Source organism: Physeter macrocephalus, chromosome 19 (genome assembly GCF_002837175.3).
Source record: "Physeter macrocephalus isolate SW-GA chromosome 19, ASM283717v5, whole genome shotgun sequence".
Taxonomy (NCBI): Eukaryota; Metazoa; Chordata; class Mammalia; order Artiodactyla; family Physeteridae; genus Physeter; species Physeter macrocephalus.
The window spans coordinates 58,942,426-58,955,362 of NC_041232.1; the positions used below are offsets into that span (position 1 = coordinate 58,942,426).

The 12,937-nt window shown below is 43.2% G+C and overlaps 1 protein-coding gene across 7 annotated transcripts in view; it reads left to right on the forward strand.

Moving 5' to 3' along the window:
* Positions 1–12,937, forward strand: part of SETBP1 (SET binding protein 1) — a 381,792-nt gene that overhangs the window by 64,244 nt on the left and 304,611 nt on the right. The gene's annotated exons all lie outside the window — the stretch shown is intronic.

The window sequence follows — 12,937 nt, forward strand, 5'->3', positions numbered from 1 at the left end:
GCCTTGGGGGTCAGGGAAGCTCCTGGAGGAGGTGCTGCAGGATTATTTTGAAGTTCAGGGTGGTCTGTAAGAGAAAGGGCTGGGAGAATTTTTCCAGGGAGCTTGAGCGGCTAGCATAGGGGTGGCCATCCCTCTCTGGACAGCCGTCCCTGATCTCGAAGGCTCACCTGCACCGAGGAGCAAAGAGAGGGTCTGAATGGAGGTGGAGGACATGGTCAGACATGCAGGGTAAGAGGGGTGGGTCTGCCATTTCCGTTTTGGGTGGTTTGAGATCGAGGGATTGTCAGTCAGCCAGAAGACCATTTAGAAGGCGACTCTAAATAGTTCCAACAAGAATAGAGATTAAGCTTTGGTGCTTCATGGGAGCGCTGACCAAGGTGGAAGGGAAAGACATTTATGATGTGCGGCTGACCTCAAGACCGGTTAGATGTAGGGAGGTGGAAAGAAAGGCATGGATCTGTGATATACACATTTCTGTAAAATAGGGCAAAAATTGTACAAAATTCATAGCATTGCTAGCCTGGCACATAATAAACACTCAATAAATGTCATCTGTAATGATGATGATGATGACTGCAGTTTTAGGTGACCAAGTGAGTAGTTGCCTCCAGGTCGTGTCCTCAAATGGGGAAAGCAGGAAAAGGAACAGAATGGGGGGTGGGGGTGGGAGGGGTAGGAAGAGCAGGATGATAAGTTTTGGCACAGTTAAGTCCTCATAGATGTTGTCTAATGTAATTTCTTTGGGAGCAGGATCTGGTGGGAATTCTCTCCTGGTTCCCCCAAAATGTCTAGCTCAGTGCTCACAATAGGCAAGGCACTTAATAGATAGTCAATGAACTTATAAATTAATGTGTTTGCTGAGTCTTAACAAGCAGGAACTATTAGCTTAGAAATAATCATTTATTTTGCAAATATTAAAGAGTACCAATTAATGCCACACACTGAGGACACAGTGAGGAACAAGCTGGCAAGTTATGTGCCCACATGGACATTGTTGTCTGGTGTGGTCCTAAGGATGACAGAAAAGCTACATGCTCATGTGATTGGAGAGGATTATAAATGTTGTTCCTGGGTGTCTAAGCATTACCTTAGGGTAGGGGTGAGGAGCAGATAGAGGATGCTATGGATGCATAAGGCATCTAAGTTGTGCTGAAATATCCTCATGTTTTTATCTAGTGCTTAGGGTCCAGAGACAGATCTTGGCACAGTGGTTAGTCACAGTTGAGCCCTAGCCTTAGCTGTGGTCTAAGCTGTGCTCCTCGAGCTTAGGTAAGCAGTGTGTGGGTGGGGCTTCCCCGTTCCTAGTGACTACAGAATCAGCCACAGGGACTCTGATTGCCTCTCCATACAGATGGTGACCTGGACTCTGTCTCTCCCCTGCTTCCTTTCGGGGGTATCTTCATGACCATGGGGGATTTTGCTGTTGGTTTCTCCTTTGTGTGGGTTGACAATTTCATGAGCTTTTTAAACTTTAAATTTAGAAAAACTATAGGCTCACACTTCTGGGACTTGCTCCAGGAGGTGTTACAGCAAGTGTTAGAGTCTCTCAGTATTCCAGAAAAGGGAATTGAAAAGAGCCTTAGAAATCCTTGGAAGGAAAAAAAAAGTCCTCCTTTTACTGAGAATGAAAATAACTTTAGAAAGGAGAGGTGCTGGCTGAAGCCACGCAGCTAGAAAATGGCTGGGAGGAGATTTCACCCAGACATCCTGGCTTCCTAGTCTATAGCTTGCTGTACTTTTTATGTAGTGCTTTGTATTACCATTCATGGGTGAGATTAAGTAAGTTAATGGCCCTCTCTGTTTCTTACTATCCTTATGAGAAAAAGGAGAGTATTGGACTAGGTCAGCATTTTACAATATGTGGTCTCTGGAACACACTTATTCAGAATATTAAGAGGTGTTAGAGGCCAAAAAAGATTCCATGGGCAAAAGAAGATTGGGAAACACCTGGTTAAACAAAGCTAAACAGATGTTTTTGCAGTAGGACATCTCAAAGCCTTTATTTAATATGTTAATAAGCGTCATGGATCTGCAGTGTGGTTGAGTTTATGGTGTTTCACAAATTCATTAGATCACAAGCTGATGCCTACTAGACCAGCTATCCCTGGACCACTCCCAGCTCTAATTCTTGTGTAGAGATAGCCTCTCTGAGACTTTGTAAAGATGTTGCACTGATTCTTGTGCCTTGGGAGGCTGGATGGGGTTGGGAGACACAAGGAAAAGACTGGAAAAGGAAGCTTTGTGAAACACCAATTCCATTAAGTGTCACTGCCCCCGCCCCCAAGAGAGAGGAAGGAAAGAAGGAAGGGAGGCCATTCCACTAACATGAAGAGGGTCATGAATATCTTTATCTGAGTTAGGATAAAAAAGATCTCTTTGTTTCTTCATTTATCAGGAAGAACAAAGTTTGGAAATGTAGGACTACAAAAGCAAAGGGGAAGAGGAGAATAAACAAGAACACTTGTTTACTTTTCTAGAGGAGGAGAGGGAAGAGGGCAGACAAGGGGGATATCATAACTTTGTAGTTTTATTAGCTTTTGGCTCATTGCTTTTATAGGATGGTTCCTGATCTTGGTCAAACCTCTAGTAGTTCAGGAGTCCATTGTTTTGCAAAAGGTCGATTGAGGGTGAACAGTCTAAGTCTGTTCAAAACACCCCTCAGGAGGAAGATGGTCTGTGTGGGCATCACATGCGTGTTCACGCATGAACCCAAATGAGCGATGCAGGTAAAGGGAACTGTGTCCAGTGCTCATTTAGCTTCTACCTAATTGGGCTGGTATTCCTGGACCTTGGATCCAGACATAAAGATCAGCCTCTGATAAGCTGCTCTTGGCAACTTAGATTGTGTCTGTTATTTATTGGGCAACACAGGATGGATCATGTAACAAGATATATTTGTACGCTCTGCCTGGGCATGTGGGAGGACACACAAGTAGATAGAGACTGGTAAAGAACGGTGTCTCCAGAGACTGCGGTGGAACACTCCTCTAGCTCTCCTCACCGTCAGTATTCTCTCATTCTGTCCATGACCACTGAGGCTTTCTTGTTTGTCAGCAGAGTATTTTCTGGGGTAGTTGTTATGGAGAGAAAGGGGATGAGCTTAAGGAGAATTGTCATGGTGATGCACTGCTACAGAGCGGCAACCTTAGAATCTCCAAGCTTCCTTCCTTTATCCATCATTGGAAGCAGCATTCCCCTGGGGCAGGCACTTAATAATACTCATGACCTCCTCTACAGCACTTATAAGATATTATCATTTAGTTCTGTTTCAGTTATTACCCCTCTCTGAGGAGGTAAGTGTAATTGGACCCATTTTATAGAAGAGAAAGTGAGGCTCAAGAGACAAATGTTACTCTGGGTTTCAGAGAGAGAAATTGCAATGGAGCCAGTGTGTGCTTCCAATTCTAAAATCTTATGATGCTGTGGGAAAGAAATGACCAAGGATTAATCCCCTTCACTATCCAACATACCCAAATCTCTGGCTGCTCTCTGCTTTTCTCATCCTTTTTCAGGAGCGAAGGAACAATTAGGGAAGCAGTTTCCTCTTTTAGCAAGAACGTGTAGAGGATCTATGCTCTCCATGAGATCTTTGCCAGACAAGTGAAAGAGAACGGATATACAATGTGTGAGTCCTTTTCTAAAAGAGCTTGCAGTTTGTTGAGGAATAAGGACATACATATGAAAAGTGAAGTACATCATCAAATCCAAGATGCCACAGACTCTAAGACAATTTCAGAGATGTTAGAAATGAAAAACTGTGCATTTTATTTTTTAAATGTGTTTAATTTAATTTATTTATTTTTCACACACACACACTGTATTTTATTTTTACAAGAGATAAATAAACTGACACCAAGCATTGTAAATGGATGACCACAACAAAAGCAACAATGATTGCAATTACCAAACACGAAACACAAACTGTGCATTTTAGAATCAATGGGAGACGGTAGTAATGCAAAGGTAAATAAAAACAAAAGTTGGTTACCCAGAGTTGTCATAAACCATATGTGTTCATTCACCAGTTGCTTCCATTGATATGCCAACGTGTGATGAAGTAGCCAAGACATGGTACAGACATGCATTGCTCTGAGCTCACAGTGAGGCAGGAGGCCTGGGTGCCAGTAGGGTGGGCTAGTAAGGGGAGGATTCATGGATGATGGGAGACTGGGTAAGGACTTGAAGAACAGGGCAGATTTCAGATGAGTAGAGGGGAGGAAGGTGTGGTGAGGAACGTTCAGCTCTGGGGGTAAATTGCCAAAGAGGATCATGGAGACACTAATTTATTCATAGGTGAATTAAAATATTGGTGTCTTAGCTCGGGCTGCAATAGCAAAATACCATAGACTGGGTGGCTTAAGCAACAGACATTTATCTCTCATAGATCTGGAGGCTGAGGAGTCCAATATCAAGTAGAATCAGTGCTGGGTGAGGGCCCACTTCATGGCCTCCTTCTCCCTGTATCCTCACGTGGCAGAGAGAGAAACTCTAGCGTCTCTTCCTTTTCTTGTAAGGGCACTAATCCCATCATGGGAGTTTCATGACCTCATCTAAGCCTAACTACCTCGCAAAGGGCCCATCTGCAAATATCTTCACATTGGGGGTTAGGGCTTCAATACATGAATTTTGGGAGGACACAAACATTCAGTCCATAACAATTGGGAAACTATTTAAATTAGGTTTGGCTCCTGGAACTTAAAACAGTGGACAGGCTTGGAGAACTTTTGAGGATCTGAATAAGGTAGCATTATCAGGTGGCTGTTTTGAGGGGCAATCTGAGTCTGCCTTTAATCAAACTAAATGTCACTGGAATTCTTCTGGGTTTTACATCTCAGTTCTATACAACTGTCACGGCATTCTGCTCTCTGGAGTATATAAGGGGAGGGGAACACATGTCCTCTGCTCTTAGGATGCTTAGCAAGGGCATGCAAAATTTAAAGTTATGAAAGATTGTAAGAATAAGAACAGTAAGACGGAAGGTGTGTGAGATACTGACAGTCTGTTATAAAGGTGAAAAGATAAGAAATTAGTGTGGGCTAGTTGAGTAGGACAAGGCTTCTTGGGGTGGGTGGGATTTATGCTGAACCTTTAAGACGGCAGGGCTTACGGAGTGGGGCAGATGGAGTGGGAAAGGGCATGAGCAATGCAGACATGAAGGAGCCGGATATTTGGGAGCCATTGAGAGGTATGGCCAGGTGAGCATCATTCCAGCATTTATCTAGCAGGACATGACAAAGCAAAGATTTTTATTGTTTTTTGTTTGTTTGTCTAGGGAGTAGTCAGTGAAAGGGCTGGAAGTGAGGCGGGAGGAAGTAGGGAGACAGGGAACATACCTTTCATATCAGCATCAGCACTGTTCTCCATATCTATGGGGAGGAAGATGGAGGGAAGTTTAGAAACTTAAACTTACAAGTTGTAAAAATTCGTAGCCGCAAGAATTCGAGAGAGCTTGAAATGGAGAGAAAGTGAAGGAGGGAACCTATTGGAAAGGAAAGGGCAAGGCGTTCGTATTTGGATTAGTGTGCATTCTTTGCCTTCTATGCCCCTTCCTCTTTTTCTACCACTGTTTCGGCAATTAATCTTATAGGATGGTAGCCTCTATTTAATTACTGTTTATAGTTATTGCTATTTGATTTATTTCTAACTTGTTTTATTTATTGTTACTTGATTAATTTCTCCTCTCTCCAATTATAATGCCAGGTCCTTGAAAGCAGGAACTGTTTTTTTTTGGTATGTCTCAAAGCGTTGGGATATGTTTTCCTTTTCTTGGTAAATACTTAATAATGTTGACTTCAATACTTTCGTGAAATAAGGTGCAATTTTTAAATAAAAGAAAAAAGAAAAAGAATTGTATACAAAGAGTAGAGGAAGAACAGTCCATGCTTGTTTATTTGATTTATATTTATTTGGTGGATTACCCTCCCAGTGCGGTTGACTTACCAATTATACTCTGAGACACTTGAGGACCCCAGTGGCACTTGAATGCTGGTATCATTGGAACATTGACTGGTGGTCTGTGCTTGGGTGGGCTCAGGATTATCTTCTTCATGGACAGAGAGCCTGGACAAAGAGTCTCTGGTATCATGAGATGCAAAGTGCATGTGTTATGCTAAGAGACATAGGCCAGCAAAAGGAATGCTTCTGAAGAATGTGGCAGCTCTTGGGGCATGATCTAAATGGAATGATGGTGGGTACTTTGAGTCTACTTGAGTAGAGATTGCACTCCAATAGTGGTGACTGTAGAGTTGTATGACTATCTGTTGCTGTCTTTATGTCATCTCACCTGTTAAAATGACTATGACTAACACATTTTATATATTACTTTAAGGGCCATATGGGTGTCATGAGAACTCTATGTAACTGGGAGCTAAAAAGCAGAAAAATACTTAATAAAAATTAACATTTACAGAGAAGGTTTGTTAGAAAGCTAGATAGAGAAGCATCATAGAGTTGTAACACTGGTCCGTGGAGTTTTTAACCTAGGGTCCAAGGTTGCTATAGAATCTCTATAGGTGGTCTTCGTGTTTTCCTCTAACCTTCTGAAACTGGATGCACAGTTTTGCCTGTATGTGCATTTAAGCATTTTCTGGGAAGAGAGTTGACGGCTTTCATCAGATTCTCAAGATCATCTGTAACCCAGAAAAGTTAGGAACTACTGCAGATAGAAATTTCTCAGATCTGCAGGGAGGAAACCAAGGTTTAGAGAGGGTTACTGACTTTCCCAGGTCACTCAGAGCTGGGACAATTATGCATGTTCTAGTCTTAGAGCATAGCATTCTCTCTAGTATTCCTCTCTGACAGATCAAGAAGTCACCTTTGCCTGTGGATTATTTCCAAAATCCTACTGAGAAGGATGAGCCACTAAAAAGAGATTAGCGATTGATTTCCTGCCAGGTCTCTAATCCACAAGGCTACTCTTGTGTTGGAACCAAGGTAAACCAGCCACAGGCTCACCACAGAAGAATAAGAATTTTGTGCAGTGAATCATAGAACCCCAGAAGGATAATCTGAATCTGATTAGGTCCTGGAAGGCAGGTGTGAAAATGCTTCTCCCCCCTCAGTGAACATCCATTTAAGCAGCCTTACCTCCAGAGATGGGGTCCTAAGAATAGGGAATAGACACATGGTCTAACTTGCTTAATGTCATAGAACTGCCTTTGCATAGCCTTTGAAAATCTTGTATGTTAGAACCAGTGCTACCTCAGAAATTATAGGAACAAACCATTAATGAGCCCTTCCAGGTCATTGCCTCAGTCTCCCATACCCAAGGAAGTCCCTTCCTCAAACCCCTGATGATGGGCCTTTGTCTCTCTACCCCATGACTGGTGTGACCATGAATGATCCAGACAGAAATGTTTTAGATTAGCGTGAGATTTGTGTTGGAGACAAGGCATGCAGTGTGGCAAGGCACATGTCCTGGTTGGAAGTCAGGGTCAAGTGTATGGGGAAAAAATAGTGGAACATGAGGATGGGGTGTGGTGGACCAGGGAGAGGGAGCTGAGGGTGGAAGGAAGGAGAGTCAAATCATAGTCAAGAATGGGAAGGAAGTCAGGAATCTGGGATAGACAGGATGAAGAAGCATGGCAGAACTCCTGGAGAAAATCTGAGGCCATCCCACTTAATTAAAGCAGACAAAGTCTGGTTAGAGGTGGCTGTTCAGAGAATGCTGGACATCTGGCTTCCTGCCATTTGTGGGCAGCTCAGATTTTTAGAAAGTTATTTGTTTTATTGCACTGAAACATTTTCTTCTTGCATTCCCCATAGATTGACCCTGTGCAGTTTCTTAAAACCCTCCAAACTAGGTCCTTCCTTTCGTCCACAGGAGAGCTTCTCCTCTATTCGGAGACAGCTGTGGTGCAGTGTTTTCGTCTTCTCTATCCTTAACAACTGTAGTTTCTCCAGTTTCCAGTCAGTCTGCAGGTTGTTCCTTGTAATGCTTCTTGAGTAAGAGGTACTCCCTCTATGAACGTCTTATTTAAATATAACTCAAATACATATGAATAAAGTGGATTCCATTCCTCCAGCTGTAGTCTGATTAGTACAGAAAAAAGTGGGATCTATGTTGTGTATTTGAGTAACCACCTTGATTCCTTATGATGTGCTAACTTAAACCTAACTAACTTTATCAATGATAAGTCGATTCTGGGTCAGCATCCCAGCCTACCGAGATAATTTCAGATTTTCTTGTCCATTGTTTTGGTTATTCCTTTCCATTTTATGTCATCAGTGGAGTTGAATTTTTAAAAAAGCATTTTATGACTTAATTTAAGAAGTTGATGGAGATATTGAATAGAGCAGGGTTAAGTTAAGAAGTTCTGGGCATTATGGTAGAGAAGTTCCTTTATGTCTGTGCTCTTGACCTCTTGAATTGAGCACCACACACTTATAGCAACCCACAGTGGAACATGTAGATACCCAGACCAGGGCATGGGACACCATGTCAAGAGTTTATTTAGACCCAGTCAACCCCATCAATGTGAACTTTGTCACCGTGTTTCTCCTTGGCTCTCCATCCCCTGTTGGACTCTGCATTTCAGCTTCATGCAACTGTTGCTGGCCCTAATGACTGATTTTGGATATGTTTTTCCTGTTCAAACTTGAAATGCTCCCTCAGGTTTGATTCTGGAATTTACTATGATCAAACCCCAACATAGGGGGTAAAAGGCACTCCTTCTTCAGCCTGCTGTTGATTGAGAGTGTGATCAAAAGGCTGATAATGATCTGCTGATCAATATTCTGTCCCAGCATCTTTGGATTTTCTTGAACCTATCCACACAATGTCATATACCCTTAACTCACTGAAAAATAAGAACTACTAACTTGTTTGTGACCCTTAGTAGATCACTGAGACCTCAGTGTATCTGTTTCATGTTTTGTAAAATGAGGGAACTTGGACTACAATAGCTCTTCTGAAAATGTTTTACAAAATGAGGTGGGCTTCCCTGGTGGCGCAGTGGTTGTGCGTCCGCCTGCCGATTCAGGGGAACCGGGTTCGCGCCCCGGTCTGGGAGGATCCCACATGCCGCGGAGCGGCTGGGCCCGTGAGCCATGGCCGCTGAGCCTGCGCGTCCGGAGCCTGTGCTCCGCAACGGGAGAGGCCACAACAGTGAGAGGCCCGCGTACCGCAAAACAAACAAACAAACAAACAAAAAACAAAAAAAATGAGATGTTGCTAGATCTTAGATTAAAAAATGAGAAGAGGAGGAAAATGATTAAATAAGTTTTATAAATGCTTGATTAAAAAAATTAGGCAAGTTTCTTTATAAAGCATTTCTCAGAGCCTTCCATATGCTAATGTGCCTTATGAATCTCCAAGAGTAAGAAATAGTATGCAGTTTTCCTCATACTTTATTTGATCATGGAGCACTTTCAGTTGGGACAAATATTCTGTGGCACCCCTTTTGAGAAACACTGAACCATCTGGTTTTGGCAGAATCTTTAGGGATCTCTGTGCTGAGAAGTAGATTCTTCACTCAGAGAGCCTGGGGCTGGATGTGAGGGCAAGTTGCTGCCCAGCCGTCAGCCAGGCTCCGGTGCCCACCAGAAAAACTTATCCTTCCAGTGCAATTATTACCATGAGGAGGACACCTCCTGACCACACCTGACATCGAAGAATGGGAGTGATTCCCTGTATGTGTCTCTACCACCACCCTGTCCCCTCCTCTGCTGTCCCCTTCCTGACGTTCAGGGCATCTGCCTTGCGAAGCTCATTAACCTCTTTAATGATGCAATATCATTTTTTTCATGTAAACGTCTGTTCTGAAAGTTTGCCACTGTCTGTACTTCCCAGGAGGATGGTTTTCACTCGTGAGCTGTTCTGTGAATTGGAACTTGCCCCTGTTTTTGGGGAGAATGATGGGTACTCTAACTGTGGTGTGGGACATGCACCAGGGACAGTTTTATGGATTTCTTGAATTTTCAGAATGGCTTTACTGGTTCACAAATGTGACATTTTGGTGTTGTGCATATGAATACAATGCTAAATTTGACAAAAGGCAGAGCTGGCATTTTTTATTCTTTTTTGGGGGAGAATGAGGTACATAATTTAGTTCACACATCTAACTTCTGAGCCATCCAAGATAAGCAGTTATTAGAATGAGACCCTTTGTTTTTGTTCAGCAGTACCAGGTGATGTAGGGCTGTGGGGAAGACGATTTGCGTTCATTTCTGAAATCCCTCCAGTGGCCAGAACTCCACAGCCCCCTCCCCTCTGCCCTGAGTTTGGCTTTAGGGCCTGACAGTTTGGGTTGACATCTCAGCTCTGCCACTTACAAACAAAGTGGGTGATCCTGGACAAGTCACTTGATCTCTCTGACCACTTCTGTCAATGAAGTATGATCTGAATTAAATACTCTTAGGTTTTGTTTAGTGGATTCCCAACTATCTGTGGTCCACAGTATAGCTGCACACCCCCTGGGACATAGCAAGCACAGCATTATATGGAGCCTACCTCACTGCTAATGCCAGTTCTTGTACACACCTCCACAGTGCCCACCAACTGGCCACGGGTGCAGGCGTGTACACATAAACATGGGTGTGCTTGAGCCTGTGTGCCCTATGTCTCCTGCCAGTCTCCACTATGGTTAATGGGATTGTTATTATGAGGTTTAATAACATTATGCTAATAATAATAGCTAACATCTCTTCAACGCTTACATACTTTTTGCTTCTCTGCTGTGTGCTTCATTTGCGCTATCTTCTTTTCATCTTCCCAACAGTTCTGTGGGAAGTATTTAACAGATGATGAAATGGAGACTTAGAGAGGTTAAACAGCCTGTCTGAGGTCATGCCCCTGGGATTGGAAACCTGACTTCAGAGTCCAGGCTGTCAGCCACTCGGTTATAAAGTACAGGGAAGCAATCTGTAAGTCATGAAGTGCTTTGCAGATCAGGGACCATTGCTGTGGCTGCCAACCCTCCATTCAAAACATACCAAAGGATAATGAGGAGAATCGAAATCCCCAGATACCCCAGCCACACTCCATGTCTGGTTGGAGATAGGTCTGTTACACATATCTCTGAGGGTCCTGAGGTTGAGGAGATGGGAATAGACGCATCTCAGTGTGACTCTCTATCAAGAGAGTGAGGTGGGAAGTCCCAGCTCCCCTCCTCTCCCATCTGTCACCCCCTTAGAGGCCTGTTCTAATTTGGTCTCTGAGCCAGGCGACAAACACTGCTAGGTAGAGGATGACATCAGGACACCACAGAGCACAGGACCAATAGGATACACTCCTGAGCTGTAGCCATGTTAAGGAGATAATCAAATAAATCAGTCCTCAGCTGATTCCCTTGATTTACCAGCACTTTCCTTTGCGCAAAAAAGCAAGCAGTGGCTGAGAATAGATCTCAGGAACTAAATCTTGAGACTCCAAAAGTCCCATGGCTAAAATCAATTTTTTTTTTTAAGATCTTGCTATTTACCTAATAACTTGCATCTATGAACTATTGCATATTCTGGACAATCCAGCCTTTCTGAGTGCCCCCGTTCTGTTTCTTGTTTGATGATTATTATGGTCTTATGGGAAACTATGGACCTGGGCTCTTATCTATGTTTCCGTATAAGAAAATATAGAAATGGGTTTAGGGACATTCATCCACTGATGAAAAGGCACCTTGTGGGTTCCTGGGATACCTGCAGCAACCACCACAGCTGCTGTATTCGTGTGATGTTGGTTCATGGTCTAAACTCAAGCTCTCTTCATAACCTGTTTCTTTTTTTTTTCTTTTTTTTTTTTCGGTACGCGGGCCTCTCACTGTTGTGGCCTCTCCCGTTACGGAGCACAGGCTCCGGACGCGTAGGCTCAGCGGCCATGGCTCACGGGCCTAGCCGCTCCGCGGCATGTGGGATCTTCCCGGACCGGGGCATGAACCCGTGTCCCCTGCATCGGCAGGCGGACTCTCAACCACTGCGCCACCAGGGAAGCCCCATAACCTGTTTCTTGAAGTAAAAAAACTTTCTCTATCAGAAAATGTAAGCTTGGGCCTTTCCAAACTGGAGAATGTTATCTTTCTTCTATTTAGTTTGTAATTGGTGAATTAGGTCCTTTTGGGTTCTTTTGTGATGTGGAAGGGGGACAATATTTATTTCACTTATCAAAATGAACACGTTAGGAGTTGCCGTGGTGGTGCTGTTCATAGGGCTTGGAAATGTGGCCTCTTGATTTTATCTATGGTGATCCATGAACAGTGATCACTGCCCTCCTGTTTTATTTCAGGAGGTGTGGTTTCAATCAGCAGACTGTTACAGTTCTGCAGTTGCCCCCAAGAAATGCTGGGTTGGCTAAACTTTACTGCCTGGGGGATACTTTCAGCATGTAAAATATAATCCTTCACTGAAACCTTAAATTATACAAACTGAAAGAACTTTCTGGGTCTAACTGGCTTTTCTTAGTGAGTTGGTTTGTTTTCATTTGCTTCATTTCTCCAGTTTTGGCCTCTGAGCTGACTCTTGTCAGTTTCGTTCCTATTTAAAGTCAGTTTCGCCTTTCAGTTCCCTTCTTCCACCTTAGCCTAATAGAGTTTCATTTCCCTATACACTGTGTGCATGGGGCGAGCTGGGAAGGCTTTATAATTAAGTCTGAAATAAGAAGATTTCCCTGAAATATGACCAAAATATTGGACAGTAAGGGGAAGAAGGCAATTTGATTTAAGAACAAATCACTCATTAGGGATCTTTGACCTTTGTATTCCTCTTCTATATGTAATGATATTGAAGTAGATCATAGTTCTCAATTCTGGCTGCGTGTTGGAATTACTAGGAACTTTAAAAAAAAAACAAAAACCTGATACCTCTGCCTTATCCCAGACCAATTAACTAGAAAATCTAGAAATGGGTTCCAGGCACCGTTACTTCTTTTAATTAAGTTCCCCAGGTGATTTTTATATGCAGCCAGGGTGGGACCCACTGCCCAGGATGCTAGCTGAGGACCTCCCTCTTG